Source organism: Zootoca vivipara, chromosome Z2 (genome assembly GCF_965207765.1).
Source record: "Zootoca vivipara chromosome Z2, rZooViv2.hap1.1, whole genome shotgun sequence".
Taxonomy (NCBI): domain Eukaryota; kingdom Metazoa; phylum Chordata; class Lepidosauria; order Squamata; family Lacertidae; genus Zootoca; species Zootoca vivipara.
In genome coordinates, this window is record NC_142585.1 from 40141050 (window position 1) to 40156513 (window position 15464).

General features: G+C 46.7%; 1 long non-coding RNA gene across 1 annotated transcript; it reads right to left on the reverse strand.

Annotated features, from left to right (window-relative positions):
* Positions 1-739: 739 nt before the first annotated feature.
* On the reverse strand, positions 740-12557 carry LOC148686638 (uncharacterized). Its single transcript, XR_015948716.1, has 2 exons — positions 12330-12557; positions 740-1032 (listed from the first exon to the last, which is right to left on the reverse strand). It is a non-coding gene; the product is annotated as an uncharacterized LOC148686638 (long non-coding RNA).
* Positions 12558-15464: the final 2907 nt, after the last annotated feature.

A 15464-nucleotide genomic window follows, 5' to 3' on the forward strand; every position in this document is an offset into this window, starting at 1 on the left:
AAGACCCTGATGTTGGGAAAGATGGAGGGCACAAGGAGAAGGGGATGACAGAGGATGAGATGGTTGAACAGTGTTCTCGAAGCCACCAACATGAGCCTGACCAAGCTGTGGGAGGCAGTGGAAGACAGGAGTGCCTGGCATGCTCTGGCCCATGGGGTCACGAAGAGTCGCACATAACAACGACTAAACAACAACAAATAGTTCTGAAGTGCTCATTAATACACTGGTGTATTGCAGCAACAGCAATCTGCAGTAGCGTCAGCTTCTGAACCATTTTAACAAAGCCAACAGGAAACCCGTTTTCCCATGGGTTGCAGCACTGGTGGCCTTTCTCCACATTTGACATAAATGGCCACCATCCTTCAGAGGATGCTTCTGCTATATCCAGGACTTTGACTAGGATGGCTGGTACCCATTGGAAATATCTGTTATGTTCCATTTGTGGAAATTTCCACCACACATATTGGTTGGAACCACATAGTTGGAAGGGACCATGAGGGTCATCTAGTCCAACCCCCTGTAATGCAGGAATATTTCACCCAACGTGGGGCTTGAACCCACAACCCTGAGATTAACAGTCTCATGCTCCACCAACTGAACCGTAGAGCGGAAAGCAGGGAGGCCAGGAGTAGGTGGAACCAGAGCAGACAGAACTGGAAGCAATGAGAGACAGAACTAGTGTTGTTTACAACCTCTTCCGCATGAGTTCTACAAGGCAACTACTACTACTACTACTTATTTATTTATTTATTTATTTATTTATTTATTTATTTATACCCCGCCCATCTGGCTGGGTTTCCCCAGCCACTCTGGGCGGCTTCCAACAAAATATTAAAATACAATAGTCTATTAAACATTAAAAGCTTCCCTAAGCAGGGCTGCCTTCAGTTATCTTCTAAAAGTCTGGTCCTTGTTTTTCTCTTTGACATCTGGTGAGAGGGTGACATCTTTGACATCTGGTGAGAGGAAAGGGCTTTGCTTTAGCGAGAGCAGCTCGGTCTCTGCTTGCTGGGGGCGGGGGCGGGAACACAGCTGTAACAAAAACACATCAAATAAATACAACAAAGTGGCTACCGGTAGTTAAGCAGTTAAGACAATGGAGCAGATACCCCCTTTCAGGCAAGATTTGACAGCTCACCACTTCACCCTATTGTTCTTCAGTGGGAGTTGTTAATGAGCATTCAGGGATCACATTAAGAGTTCTATTGGTGATTTAATGAGGGTGCAGAGGATTCAATTTGACTAAGGTGGCTCTGCAAGGCTAAAAGGAAGTGAATAAGAAAAAAAGGGGGACTGTAGCTTTGATAGACACAGTGATGTTTATAAAAAGCAGTGGTGTTCCAGTCTGCCCCTAAGTCATCACATCACTTTTTGTTGTTATTATCTCATCCCCAACTCTTGAGAGATATAGCCCAGGCACTAGCTTGGGGATTTCTTACCCTTCCACTGCATTGTGAGTTCTGCACGTTCTTTCCCCCTACAATCACTAAATCTCAATACAGAATGTTCTGGTGAGTGAGACTTACAAGAGCCTTACAAGAGTCAAGTCGAGGTCAGGCAAGATGGTTACACACACACTTATACACGGCCCCAAACACACATTTTTAATCTCTGTATTTGCATGTCTATTGATTACATTTAGGGAATGTAGTTTTATGGACAAGTGTTGAAAGTCTATTAAAAATGATTGAACTCTCTCTGTGTTTAGAGCAGGGGTTGAAAAACTCAGTCACATTTCTTTAGGGGTCATCTTTTGTGAGCCACATAACAGCAGTGCATAAGGCCAGGGCAAGTGGCAGAAGGAATTAGAGCTAAAGCTTTTCTCTTTCTGCCACCCCATTCTCTCTCTCTCTCTCTCTCTCTCTCTCTCTCTCTCTCTCTCTCTCTCTCTCTCTCTCTCTCTCTCTCTCATTCAGACACTGCCTTTTTCTCTTTCAGACACTCTCTTTCTTTCTCTTTCAAACACTGTTTTTTCAGACACCCCTTCCACCTTTCTCTCACCCTCTCACCCATTTCTTTCTCTCTCTTTCAGGCACTTTTTTCTCTTTTTCAGATACCTCTTTCTCTCTTTTTCAAGCAACCACTTTTCCTCTCTAGCACTCCCCCCTCTAGCTCTCCCCCTTCTTCCCTACTCAGTGGACTGCAGTTAGGTACAGATAACTTGGAGAGGCCCCTTTGAAAGGAGGCTGATGAACACATTAAATTAGGCCCAGGGTCTTAAGTTGCCCACCCCTTTTTTAAACTCTGGGAGCTGGCCGTCATCCAATAGGATTAAAAGAAGAAACAGATACACGTTAAGGTTGTGGCTGCGGAAAACCATTGCAGGGAATCAAATGCGCACATGTTTCCTGTGAAGAAGACAAAGCTCAAGGTGATGATGACCGTAACAATTTTTTCTTGCTCATTTTCCAACACTCATGACCTCTCCAAAAGAGGAATTGAAAATACATCTCTAAAGCAAATCTTTGACCTTGACAGATTTCACTGGGAGAGAAAGTATATTGCAAACTTATCTTCAAACTTATCTGCAAGAGTGCTCAGGCAAATATACGTCAAATCTCTCAGATGGATATTTGCAGAACCTTTTTTTTTAATCACGGGAAGGCGTGTGTGGGTAACAGAGCATGGTGTGGAACTTATCAAACACTCCAACTGGCCCCCTTGACTAGCCAGAGTTTGTGTTACGTGCCCCTGTTAAAAAAAAAAAGCAACACTTTCGCTTCTTTGCCTTGTGGAAAAAATGTTCCATTTGTACTGCTCTTTTGAGCTGCCAGGCTCTTCCTCTGAGTTTCTGGAAATTAGACATTTGGGGGTGTGGGGATGATGCCTGTGTTCCCCACAGACAATTGCACTCAAGTCATGCCCTCTGTCTTCTAATGGGCATCTGGTTGGCCAGCCTGAGAAAACAATGCTAGACTAGATGAGCCATTGGTCTAATCCAGCAGGGCTCTTATTACATTTTACCTCTACTGTTAGAGGCAGTATGCAGAGCCGGCCCAGACGTTAAGCAGAGTGAGGTCACTGCTTCAGGCAGCAGAAGCCTCCCACGTTGCACGCCCATGGGTGCCAGAAGCAGAGAAATGCTGCTGCCAACAGCACCAATTTTGCCTGAAATCACACAAGATTTTGCAGAGCATGCAAAATCTTGTGATTTTGGGGAAGATCTCCTGCCCAGTGCTTTTTTCCCCTAAAAAAATATGTTTAGGGGTACTCTCATTTTCCTACTCATATTGAAATACTACTCCTCAATGAGGCGAAAACGTAGATTCACAAAATATTGAGGGGTATGTGTACCTCTGTATACCCCCCCCCCCCAAAGCACTGCTTTTGTCCAAAATTGACGCTGGTGGCAGTGGCACTTCTTTGCCAGCAGCAGATGTGTCATGGCTCACAGCAGTGACAGAGCAGGCGGCAGCAGGAGCAGGTAGATTGTGATGGGAGAAGTGGTTGGGCACATGGGCGTAGCCAGGATTTATGTTGAGTAGAGGCAGGACACCCACCTGTCCTCATCTTCTGCCTGGCTCTGTCTAGCAAATTCAGAATGAAATGTCTTGACAACAGTTGTTTTAAATTACTTTCTTTTGACCCCAAGTGCTCAGAAAAAATGGTCAAAATCTATCTACAATTTCTAGGGGACCCAGGTGGCACTGTGGGCTAAACCACTGAGCCTAGGGCTTGCTGATCAGAAGGTCGGCGGTTCGAATCCCCACGACGGGGTGAGCTCCCGTTGCTTGGTCCCAGCTCCTGCCAACCTAGCAGTTCGAAAGCACGTCAAAATGCAAGTAGATAAATAGGAACCTCTACAGCGGGAAGGTAAACGGCGTTTCCATGTGCTGCTCTGGTTTGCCAGAAGCGGCTTTGTCATGCTGGCCATATGACCTGGAAGCTATACGCCAGCTCCCTTGGCCAATAATGCGAGATGAGCACGCAACCCCAGAGTCGGTCACAACTGGGCCTAATGGTCAGGGGTCCCTTTACCTTTTCCTTTATCTACAATTTCTACTTTCAGTTAAGTATTTTTATTTATTTACTTGATTGGGGGGCAGCTTCCCCCCCCCCCGCTATTCCCATGGCAGGGCAAAACAGCACTTCCTATCTCACCTCAAGCGGTGAAACGGGATATGCTGCCCCAGCGATATGCTTCTGAATACCTGAAGCAAGGAATTGTAATTGTGCAGAGCTGTGTCACACTCAGGCCCTTCGGGGCATCTATATGGGCACCGTGAGAACAGGATGCTGGACTAGATGGGTCAGCAGCCAGGCTCTTATTATGTTCTGCTGTACATTAAGTATATAAAGCACCCACCCTGTGGAATGCCGTCCCACCAGAGGTCAAAGAGAACAACAATTACCAGACCTTTAGAAGGCACCTCAAGGCAGCCCTGTTTAGGGAAGCTTTTAATGTTTGATTTCTGTATTTTAATGTTTTGTTGGAAGCCGCCCAGAGTGGCTGGGGGAACCCGGCCAGATGGGCGGGGTATAAACAATAAATTATTATTATTTATTATATAAATATAAACACATGGAGAAAAAACGTGCAGCTTCCTTTCCTGTCGTGATTACCTATCCAGAAATCGAATGTTGCTAAAAATAGTTTTGAGCTGCAGCTGTGCTTTAATAAGGACCCCCTTATTGTGTGATTAAACATTCTGTGTTGCATTCAAGTAAGTTTCACTCAGAGTAGGCCCATTTAAATTAATAGGCCTACCCGAGGCTGTACCCAATTTTAGCAGTGGAAGCTGGTCCATTAGAGCCAATGGGGCACTATCCCATCTCAGCCTGTCTTCAGCCAGGCCCCACCTGCCTCCCTTCTTTCTTACCACCAGTATGTACAGAGGTTGGCCCTGACTACCACCTCCCTCTTCTTCCTCTTCAATCTTAGTGTTGCCCTTGTAGAACTCAGCAGGGAGGAGGGTGAGATCAGAAGGTCGGCGGTTCAAATCCCCACGACGGGGTGAGCTCCTGTTGTTTGGTCCCAGCTCCTGCCAACCTAGCAGTTCTAAAGCACGTCAGAGTGCAAGTAGAGAAATAGGTACCGCTGCAGCGGGAAGGTCAACGGCGTTTCCGTGTGCTGCTCTGGTTCGCCAGAAGCGGCTTAGTCATGCTGGCCACATGACCTGGAAGCTGTACGCCGGCTCCCTTGGCCAATAATGCGAGATGAGCCCTGCAACCCCAGAGTCAGTCACGACTGGACCTAATGGTCAGGGGTCCCTTTACCTTTATTCTGCCTTAGTCAGACCACACATGGAATACTGCGTCCAGTTCTGGGCACCACAGTTTAAGAAGGATGTTGACAAGCTGGAACGTGTCCAGAGGAGAGTGACAAAGATGAACAAGAGTCTGGAAACTAAGCCTTATGAGGAATGGCTGTGGGAGTTGGGTATGCTTAGCCTGGAAAAGAGGAGACTGAAAGGAGACATGATAGCCATCTTCAAATATCACAAGGGCTGTCACATGGAGGAGGGAGCATGCTTGTTTTCTCTGGCTCACAAGGGCAGGACTCGAACCAATGGCTTCAAGTTGCAAGAAAGGAAATTCCAACTAAACATTCAGAAAAACTTTCTGACAGTAAGAGCTGTTCAGCAGTGGAACAGACTCTCTCAAGGGTTTTGTGAACTCTGCTTCATTGGAGGTTTTTAAGCAGAATCATAGAATCATAGAGTTGGAAGAGACCACAAAGGCCATCCAGTCCAACCCCCTGCCAAGCAGGAAACACCACCAAAGCATTCCTGACAGATGGCTGTCAAGCCTCTGCTTAAAGACGCCCAAAGAAGGAGACTCCACCACACTCCTTGGCAGCAAATTCCACTGTCGAACAGCTCCTACTGTTAGGAAGTTCTTCCTAATGTTTAGGTGGAATCTTCTTTCTTGTAGTTTGAATCCATTGCTCCGCTTCTCTGGAGCAGCAGAAAACAACCTTTCTCCCTCCTCTATATGGCATCCTTTAATATATTTGAATATGGCTATCATGACACCCCTTAACCTTCTCTTCTCCAGGCTAAACATGTCCAGCTCCCTAAGCCGTTCCTCATAAGGCATTGTTTCCAGGCCTTTGACCATTTTGGTTTCCCTCCTCTGGACCCGTTCTAGTCAGTATCCGTCTTGAACTGTGGTGCCCAGAACTGGACACAGTACTCCAGGTGAGGTCTGACCAGAGCAGAATACAGTGGTACTATTACTTCCCTTGATATAGATGCTATATTCCTATTGATGCAGCCCAGAATTGCATTGGCTTTTTTAGCTGCTACATCACACTATTGACTCAGAAGTCAGATGACCATCTGTCGTGGATGTTTTAGCTGAGATTCTTGCATTGCAGGGGGTTGGACTAGATGACCCTGGGGTCCCTTCCAACGCTATGATTCTATAGAACTGTAGTGAGTTGGCTCTGGCACCACCTACTGTTTGGGCTCCCTGCCTTCCTACTTACCAGACCAAATGGGTGGGAGCCACCACTGATGAAAGGGAACATTTGCTCCACAATATGAATGATTCAGGCATAAGAACAATTTGTCTTGAAGATTAGGGGGCAGAAATTGTTTCGGTCCAGCGTTGGTGATTTAATGGAAGTTATTGCAAGATACAAGGCCTTAAAGGTAAAGGTAAAGGGACCCCTGACAGTTAGGTCCAGTCGCGGACGACTCTGGGGTTGCGGTGCTCATCTCGCTTTACTGGCCGAGGGAGCCGATGTACAGCTTTCGGGTCATATGGACAGCATAACTAAGCCACTTTTGGCAAACCAGAGCAGTGCACAGAAACGCCGTTTACCTTCCCACCAGAGCAGTATCTATTTATCTACTAGCACTTTGACGTGTTTTCGAACTACTAGGTTGGCAGGAGCTGAGACTAAACAATGGGAGCTCACCCCGTCACAGGGATTCGAATTGTGGACCTTCTGATCGCCAAGCCCTAGGCTTTGTGGTTTAACCCACAGTGCCACCTGACCCGTGTCCCGTTCTAGGCCTTATGAATGAAAAATAATCACGTTATAGCCAGTAGGTGGAGGTAATGGCTTCCTCTCTGTTTTCTTGCTGCCATTAAAATTCAAAAATAAGCAGAAGCAGCTCCCTGCAGAGAAAAATTGTCATGCAGTGAACTTAGCAAGATGTTGTTGTTGTTTAGTCATTCAGTCGCGTCCGACTCTTGGTGACCCCATGGACCAGAGCACGCCAGGCACTCCTGTCTTCCACTGCCTCCCGCAGTTTGGTCAAACTCATGTTCGTAGCTTCGAGAACACTGTCCAACCATCTTGTCCTCTGTCGTCCCCTTCTCCTAGTGCCCTCAATCTTTCCCAACATCAGGGTCTTTTCCAGGGAGTCTTCTCTTCTCATGAGGTGGCCAAAGTATTGGAGCCTCAGCTTCACAATCTGTCCTTCCAGTGAGCACTCAGGGCTGATTTCCTTCAGAATGGATAGGTTTGATCTTCTAGCAGTCCATGGGATTCTCAAGAGTCTCCTCCAGCACCAGAATTCAAAAGCATCCATTCTTCGGTGACCAGCCTTCTTTATGGTCCAGCTCTCACTTCCATACATCACTACTGGGGAAACCATAGCTTTAACTATACGGACCTTTGTAGGCAAGGTTAGCAAGATATCTTGGCACTATTGTAAGACAAACTCTCTGCTTGACTTGGGCTCTTGATTGCCAGCTGCCCTTAAGCTCCCACAGAACTGGACAGCTATTAATTGCTAAACTTAAGCAGAGCCTTGCTAGATCAGTCCAGCATCCTATTCTCACTGTGACCAACCAAATGCCTATGGGAAACTTGCAAGTAGAAACCTAACACAAGAGCACGCTCCCCTCCCCTATGTAGGCAAAGAATAACCACCATGACCAGTGCCGGATTTATGTACTGTATAGGTTAAACAAGCTATAGCTTAGGGCCCCACTCTCTTGGGGCCCCCAAAAAAACTTAAAGGAAAAAAAAACTGGGTGTACATTTCCAAAATATAATACAATTACTTTGTATAAAATACATATTTTGTTATGTGCAAATGGCTTTAGAAACCTATTAGGTCCATAAATTACCAAAGAGCATATATTCAACACAAAAACCAGTGACAATTTGTTGTTGACAAAGGACAGCTAGACATATAAAGGGCCCCATTACCTTCACTAGCTTAGGGCCTCATCAAACCTCAATCTGTCCCTGACCATGACTAGTAGCCATTGACAGCCTTATCCTCCATGAGTTTGGCCAATCTCTTTTAAGCTCATCAAAGTTGGTGGTCATCGCTGCATCCTGTGGGAGCAGCTTCCACGGTTTAACTGTGCACTGCATGAAAAAAGTACTTTCTTTGATCTGTCCTTATTCTTCCAACATTCAGCTTCATTGAGTACCCCCAAGTTCTAGCGTTAATGAGAGCAGGAGAACTCAGGGATAAACTTACTCCGGTATATCATGTTGCCACTAACTCACCTTTTCTAAAAAAAGTTCAAAATGCTGCAACTTTTCTTCATAGGGGAGTTGCTCCATCCCCTTGATCATTTTAATTGCCATTTTCTGGACCATTTCTGACTCTACAGAATCCTTTTAGAGGCAACCAGAACTGTACACGGTATTCCAAATGCGGTTTCACCAAAGGTTTGTATTATGCCAGCTTGCTTCTTGACCCTACCTCCTGTTGCCCTTCTGAATTTGCTCTCACGAGAGGTAGTGATAGCCACCAACTCGGGTGGTTTTATAAGAGCTATCAATGACTGCTAGCCATGATGGCTATGTTTGCCCTCCAGTGTCAGAGGCTTGTATGTCTCTCTGTGCGTGTTTTCTGGCGATGACAAGTGGGGAGAGTGCAGTTACACTCCGGCCCTGCTTTTGGGCTTCCCATTGGGACACTTGGTTAACTGATGTGAAAACAGAGTGCAGGACTAGATGGCCCTTTGGCCTGATCCAGCCAGGCTCTTCTTATGTTTGGTGAAACAATGTCTCCTATCTCCCCTCCCACATCTGTTGACATCCTCCCAGGCCTCACTGCTTCAGAAACCAGTTCAGGACATGACATTGAAAAACAAATAAGGCTGGTGCCCATTAGGACTGGTAGGGTGGAAGATAGAGAGCCTAACTGTAGGGGGAGCCAGAGCCAATGACAGGCAAAGCCAACTCATTCAGTTTTGTCTCCACTCTCTTTCCTCCTACCTTCCACAAGTGGCAGCACTGAGAATCAAGAGGAGGAGTAAACTGACAAGTAGTGCAACTCCTGGGACTGGTTGTATTTAAGAATACAGGCAGGCACTGTCTGGCCGAGGGCAGACTGAGGTTGGTGGAAGCAGAGCCCCACTTGCCCACATAGAGCAGCCTCCCCTGTAAAAGATGGCTTCATATGATATACCTGGGGAAATAGGTTGAATGCAATTCCAAATAAAGACATTAGAGAGCAGCATTCACCCATGCAGAACAAAACTCTTTCTTTTAAGTCCAGAAGTTTATTGAAGTTTATTTAGGCATGCACATTGAGACGTTCCCCAAATACACAATCACTTTTTGTAAAGTCTGGAGGGGTATTTTTGCATCATCTTCCTTATCTGCTCTCTCTCTCTCTCTCTCTCTCTCTCTCTCTCTCTCTCTCTCTCTCTCTCTCTCTCTCTCTCTCTCTCTCTCTCTCTCTCTCTCTCCCCCTCCCTCCCTCCCTCCCTCTCCCTCTCTCCCTCTCTCCCTCTCCCTCTCCCTCTCCCTCTCCCTCCCCATTCATTAGTTTGTTGTTGTCTTTTGAAATATTTACATATCACTCTTCAGGAATGAGCAACTTCCAAAAGCAGTTCATGGTAATATTAAAAAGAAACGTTGATTTACTATCGGGGGAGAAGTTTAACCAAGATGTTTCATTAAAGAGCTAAAAAAAAAATTGGTGGGTCGGGGAGGGTAACAAAAAAAGTCTACAAAATCTCTCAGCCTTTTGCCTAAGCATTGTGGGAAAAAGTTGGATTCTAGGAGCAACCATCTCCCGGGAATCCCCTATGTGTGACACTTCACAAGCTTCATAGTTTGTATAGTTTCATTCTCTTAGGTTGCATGTTGCAAAAATAATGACAGTCATCATCAAGCAAATTATCTAAAATAAACAAATGTATTATTTGGAAGCCTTTTCGGCTGAAAAGCAGTGTACAAATGCACCAATCTGCTTGCTTCCTTGCTTGTTTAATAAAAGTATTTCTACACCACAATATCATTAAAATATCAGGGTGGTTCACAATTTTAAAACATAAAACACAAATGATCTGTGGGGCACCTTCCATTAACTTTGGCTGGTGGCTCAGATGGGACCTTAAGTGGACAGGGGCAGCCTACACCATACCCTCCAACATTTCTTCCATGAAAATAGCGACTGTCCTCCCATAATGATAATTTTACGATTTATACCCCACGCATCCTACTGGGTTGCCCTAGCCACTTCCAACATACAGTATATAAAAACATAATAAAACATTAAAAAAAACTTCTCTATACTGTATAGGTTTGCCTTCAAATGGCTTGTGGGTCGGATAACTCCTTATCCTCCAACGTTTCTTCAATGAAAATTGAGATGTCCTAAGCAAAAGTGGGGTATTCTGGGATCGAATCAGAAACCGGGACAGCTTCTCTAAATCAGGGACATCCCTGGAAAATAAGGACACTTGGAGGGTCTGCTACACTCCAGTGACTTCTAGGTTAGATCACTGCAATGCATAGGGATGCCTTTGAAGACAGTTTGGAAACTGCAGTGGGCTGGTACAGAATTCAGGACTGGAAGTAGGAGGTTTGAACGCATCACACTGATTCTGGCCTGACTGCAGTGACTGCCAGTTAGTTTCTGGGCACAATTCAGAGTGATGGTTTTGACCTGTCAAGCCTTTTGCAGCTCAGAACCGCAACTCCCCAAGGACTGGCTCCCCCCATATGAACCAACCTGGACCCTGCAATCCTCATCTGAGGCCAGGGCCGGCTCTAGGTTGAGTCCCAGTGGTGTGGGGCACTAGGGTGCCGGGCCAGTAGGCTGGGCCGCTGCGCGGCAAAGCCGCGTGGGAGCCATGCTGTGCCCTGCAAGGGCAGGGGCGCCGGAGCGATCTCCTCCCCTCAGCGCCAGGGCACACGACCTGCTCGAGACTGCCCTGTCTGAGGCCCTTTGTGTGCCCCTTCTAAGGAAGGTATGGAAGGTGGCAACACAAAATCAGGCCTTCTCAGTTCTGGTTCCCCATCTGTGGAAAGTTTCCCCAGAAAGATACGCCAAAGGAGCACCATCATTGTCATCCTTTAGTTACTTGGTGAATTTGTTTCTGTTCTCCTAGGCATTTCCCTCTTAATTGTTATTCGCCTTTTAGTTGGGCGTGGTTTTAAATCTTTTCATGTATTTTGATTTGGTATTTGATCAGACAAATTCACAGACAATAAGGCTATCGGTGGCTGCCAGCCATGACAATAGCTATGTTCTCCCTCTACTGTCAAAGGCAGTACATCTCTGAATGCCCTTTTGCTAGGAATCACAAGTGAGGAGAGTGCTGGTTTAATGGTTAGATTGGGAGACCAAGCTTCAAACCCCACTTGTCATGAAGCTTAGTGGGTGACATTGGGCCAGCAGTCACTCACGGCCTAACCTACCTCCCAGGGTTGTTGTGAGGAGGGGAGGAGAACTCTGAATGCCACCTTGAGGATACATTCTAGCCATGCTTAGAAAAAAGGGTGGGGGACAAATAAATAACTAAATATAGTGGTACCTCAGTTTAAGTACACAATTGGTTCTGGAAGTCCGTACTTAACCTGAAACGTACTTAACCTGAAGCGAACTTTCCCATTGAAAGTAATGGAAAGTGGATTAATCCATTCCAGACAGGTCCGCAGAGTACTTAAATTCAAAGTACTCAAACCGAAGCATACTTAAACCGAGGTATGACTGTATGTTTGGTTGGCCACTGAGAGAACAGGATAGTGAATTAAAGGAGCCCCTGGCCTGATCCAGATGTTCCTTCTAATGTTCCTTCTGACATGTAGAAATAGAGGAGTAGGATTTCTCCTTTGCTTGCCTGTTTACTCATGTGTATAACTTTGCACTGAGAGCAGGGATAACATGAAGTGAAATGCTTTCACCTTGAGGCCTGCATATCAGGTATCACCATAGTGAAGTTTTCCCCTATCAGGAAAAGCAAACAACAGTTTTACAAGGGAAACTATTAAAGCTATGACAAGTAGAGGTATACACATCACCCTCCATACTTAAATGGATATTACATGGCAAAGGCATGTTTGTTCCTGTATCGCTTTTGCAACACGCGGGGGTTAGAGGGGGAGGAATGTATTACTCATTACAACAGCTGCATTTCAAAGTCCGCTTTGACCGGCAAAGGGAAATACAACTGACCTTGCTGATAGGAGGAAAGTGGAACTCCCCACTCTCCTGTTCTTATCTTCCTGTGTCAGCACCATAGTGTGGGGTGGGTGGGGAGAGAAACTTAGGTCAGAGAGTTGAATGTGGCACTCCAGACTACCTGGCCCTCAGGACTCTCCCCAGGTCACACCCATCACTGGTACTGCTTCACACCTTCCTCAAGTGTTTTTGCCTGGCTGGGATGTACCCTTGAGCTCTGGGAATGCTCACCTGGATGGAGAATAGAGAAGGGTGTGTGTTAATAATAATAATAATAATTTATTATTTATACCCTGCCCATCTGGCTGGGTTTCCCCAGCCACTCTGGGCAGCTTCCAACAGAAAAATAAAACACAATAATCTATTAAACATTAAAAGCCTCCCTGAACAGGGCTGCCTTCAGATGTCTTCTAAGAGTCTGGTAGTTGTTTTCCTCTTTGACATCTGTTGGGAGGGCTTTCCACAGGGCAGGTGCCACCACCGAGGAGGCCCTCTGCCTAGGTCCCTGCAACTTGGCTTCTCGCAACGAGGGAACCGCCAGAAGGCCCTCGGTCCTGGACCTCAGTGTCCGGGCAGAATGATGGAGGTGGAGACACTCCTTCAGGTATACTGGACCGAGGCTTAGTTGCTTTCTCCCAATGTGTCACACAGACAGTGCATGACAAAGTCCCCCAGTCTCCTTTTAAAACCATTTAATCTAGTGACCGCCACTACAACTTGTGGCTTTGAGCCCCTTAGTTTCACTATTAACGCGCAGTGTGCGGAGGTGTTTCCTTTTGTCTCTCCTGAACCTTTCAACATTCAGCATCAATGGATGATCTTGGGTTCTAGGAATATGAGAGAAGGAGGGAAAATCATTTGAAAGGAGGCTGGTCCATTGGGCCTAATCCAGCACTACCCCACCAAGTGCAATCTGCCCTGTGCAGTCCCTTAAGAACATGCCTTGTTTCTTAAAAGCAGTCTCAGGGGGTGGCCCCAGCTGCCAGCTTCCTCCTCGTTCTTTCTTACTGTCACTGTTGCCTTTGTGGAACTCGAGTCAGCAGGGAAGAAGATGGGGACAAAATTAGAACTAGCTGGTTCTGCTTGTCATTGGCTCTGGCGCCACCTACTGTTCACCTCCCTGTCTTCCACCCTACCAGTCACAATGGACGCCAGCCAGCACTGCTTATCTTCACTGACTTTTCCACCGCCATCAATATTGACACTGTATAGATATAAATATAGATTACCCTATTATTGATTTACTTTATGCTGTTTTTAATATTGTATTTTAAATTACTATGTTGGGGAGCATATGTATGAGTGTGTGTGTGTGTGTGTGTGTGTGTGTACTTCACACTCGATCTTAAAAGCATGCTTATGAGAAGAGGGAACTTATTCAGGATTCAAACCAAGCCCTGTTCAGAAAATGTTTTTAAACAGTTGATTCATGCCACACCAAAGGTTTCTTTGAACACTCAAGACGAGCACCCCTTTATTATAAGGGTAGCTCAGTTGGCTAAGGTTGAAGTTTGCAGGTAAGGGACAGCGGCATATTCCTGCATTGCAGGGGGTTGGATTATCCTCAGAGTCCCTTCCACCTCTATGATTCTATGAAATTACAAAGAAGATACAGGATGGGCCATTGGCCCGATCAAGCAGGCTCTTCTTAAGTTCTAGTGCTCTTAATTTGACTATTATGATGCAGCACAAGCATAAACTCATGAGGTGCATTTAAGCCAATATCTTAACACATTTATACTCCCAGGCCACATTCACACCATACATTTATGAAGCCAAGATGCTATGTACATCCATACAAGGAACAATGGGGATCTGTTCAACTTGGGGTGTCTCTGTGCCAAGACAAAAGTACAACGGATCCTTAGCCAAGAGATGTTGTTTGCAGATGATGCAGCCTTGACAGCACACTCAGAGGAAGCTCTACAGAGACTCAGCAACCATTTTCTGGCCAAGCCTGCATGGAGTTCAGTCTCACCATCAGCCTGATCATCTTGGGTCAGGAAATGGCCAGCGCTCCACGCATTAGCATTGGTGACCACAAGCTTGAGGTGGTAGACGATAACCAGCAATCTCTACATCAATGCTGGACTGGACAAGTGTATTGGCAAGGCAGCTACAGCAATGGCTCCAAAAGGGTATGGGAGAATGTGATGCTAATGACCAATACCAAGATGAAGGTCTACCAGGCCTGCGCTTTATGGAAATGAGTCATGGACAACTTACAACTCTCAGGAGCAACACCTCAACACCTTTCACATGTGCAGGCCTGTCCTAGCTATAGAGGCTAGTGGCGCGGAGAACCACGGCGCCGGGCGCTGGAAGGGCGCCAAATGAGCGCAAGGTTCCGGTGATCTGGCCAGGACTGCGCTCCACGAGCTGAGAGGCTGCGCCGCATCTATCTCCTTCTCCGAGGACTCCGTGCTGCGCCTCCTTCTCGTTTCCCCAGCACTGGGTTCTGCTCAGTCGAGCTTCGCCCCCAGCGTGCACACAGCGTCCAAGCAGCTCTTGCTGGTCCCACGGTGCGCACACTGGTGGCGAAGCTTGACTGAGCGGAACCCAGCGCTGGGGAAACGTGAAGGAGGCGCAGCGCGGAGTCCTCGGAGGTGGCCTCCTGCTGCTGCCGCGGTCCGCTTGGCACTCCCGGGCCCTTGGAGAAGCTCTGGAGCCAAGTCTGGCCGCTCGGGAGCTGGTTTGGCCAGCAAGGCGGGAGGGGGCTGCCTGTAGCCCACCAGCTCATAGAAGGGCGACTGCCTCAGCATGATCGCTTTGGTGCTGCACTTTCAGAGGGGGGCGCTGGAGGACCTTAGCTTGAGGGCGCTGGATGGGCTTAAGGCGGCCCTGAACATGTGCTGCATCAGGAGGATTTGGGGTATCAGATTCCAAACAAAGATGCGCTCTCCCAAGTCCACATTCATGGTGTTATGTATTAGTGTATATAGTTTTCCCTCAGGTCCTCAGGTCCTTGACAGTTGTTTTAGGAGGGAACTTTAGGAGGGAACTTTGAATTATGTTTGATACATTGTTTGAGCCAGCCTCTATAAAAGCAGGCCGGCTCGGCAATGCAGTTCAGTTCTGTTCTGGCTTCTGAATAAAGAGCTTCTTGAAGAATTGCTGTGTTGTCGACCC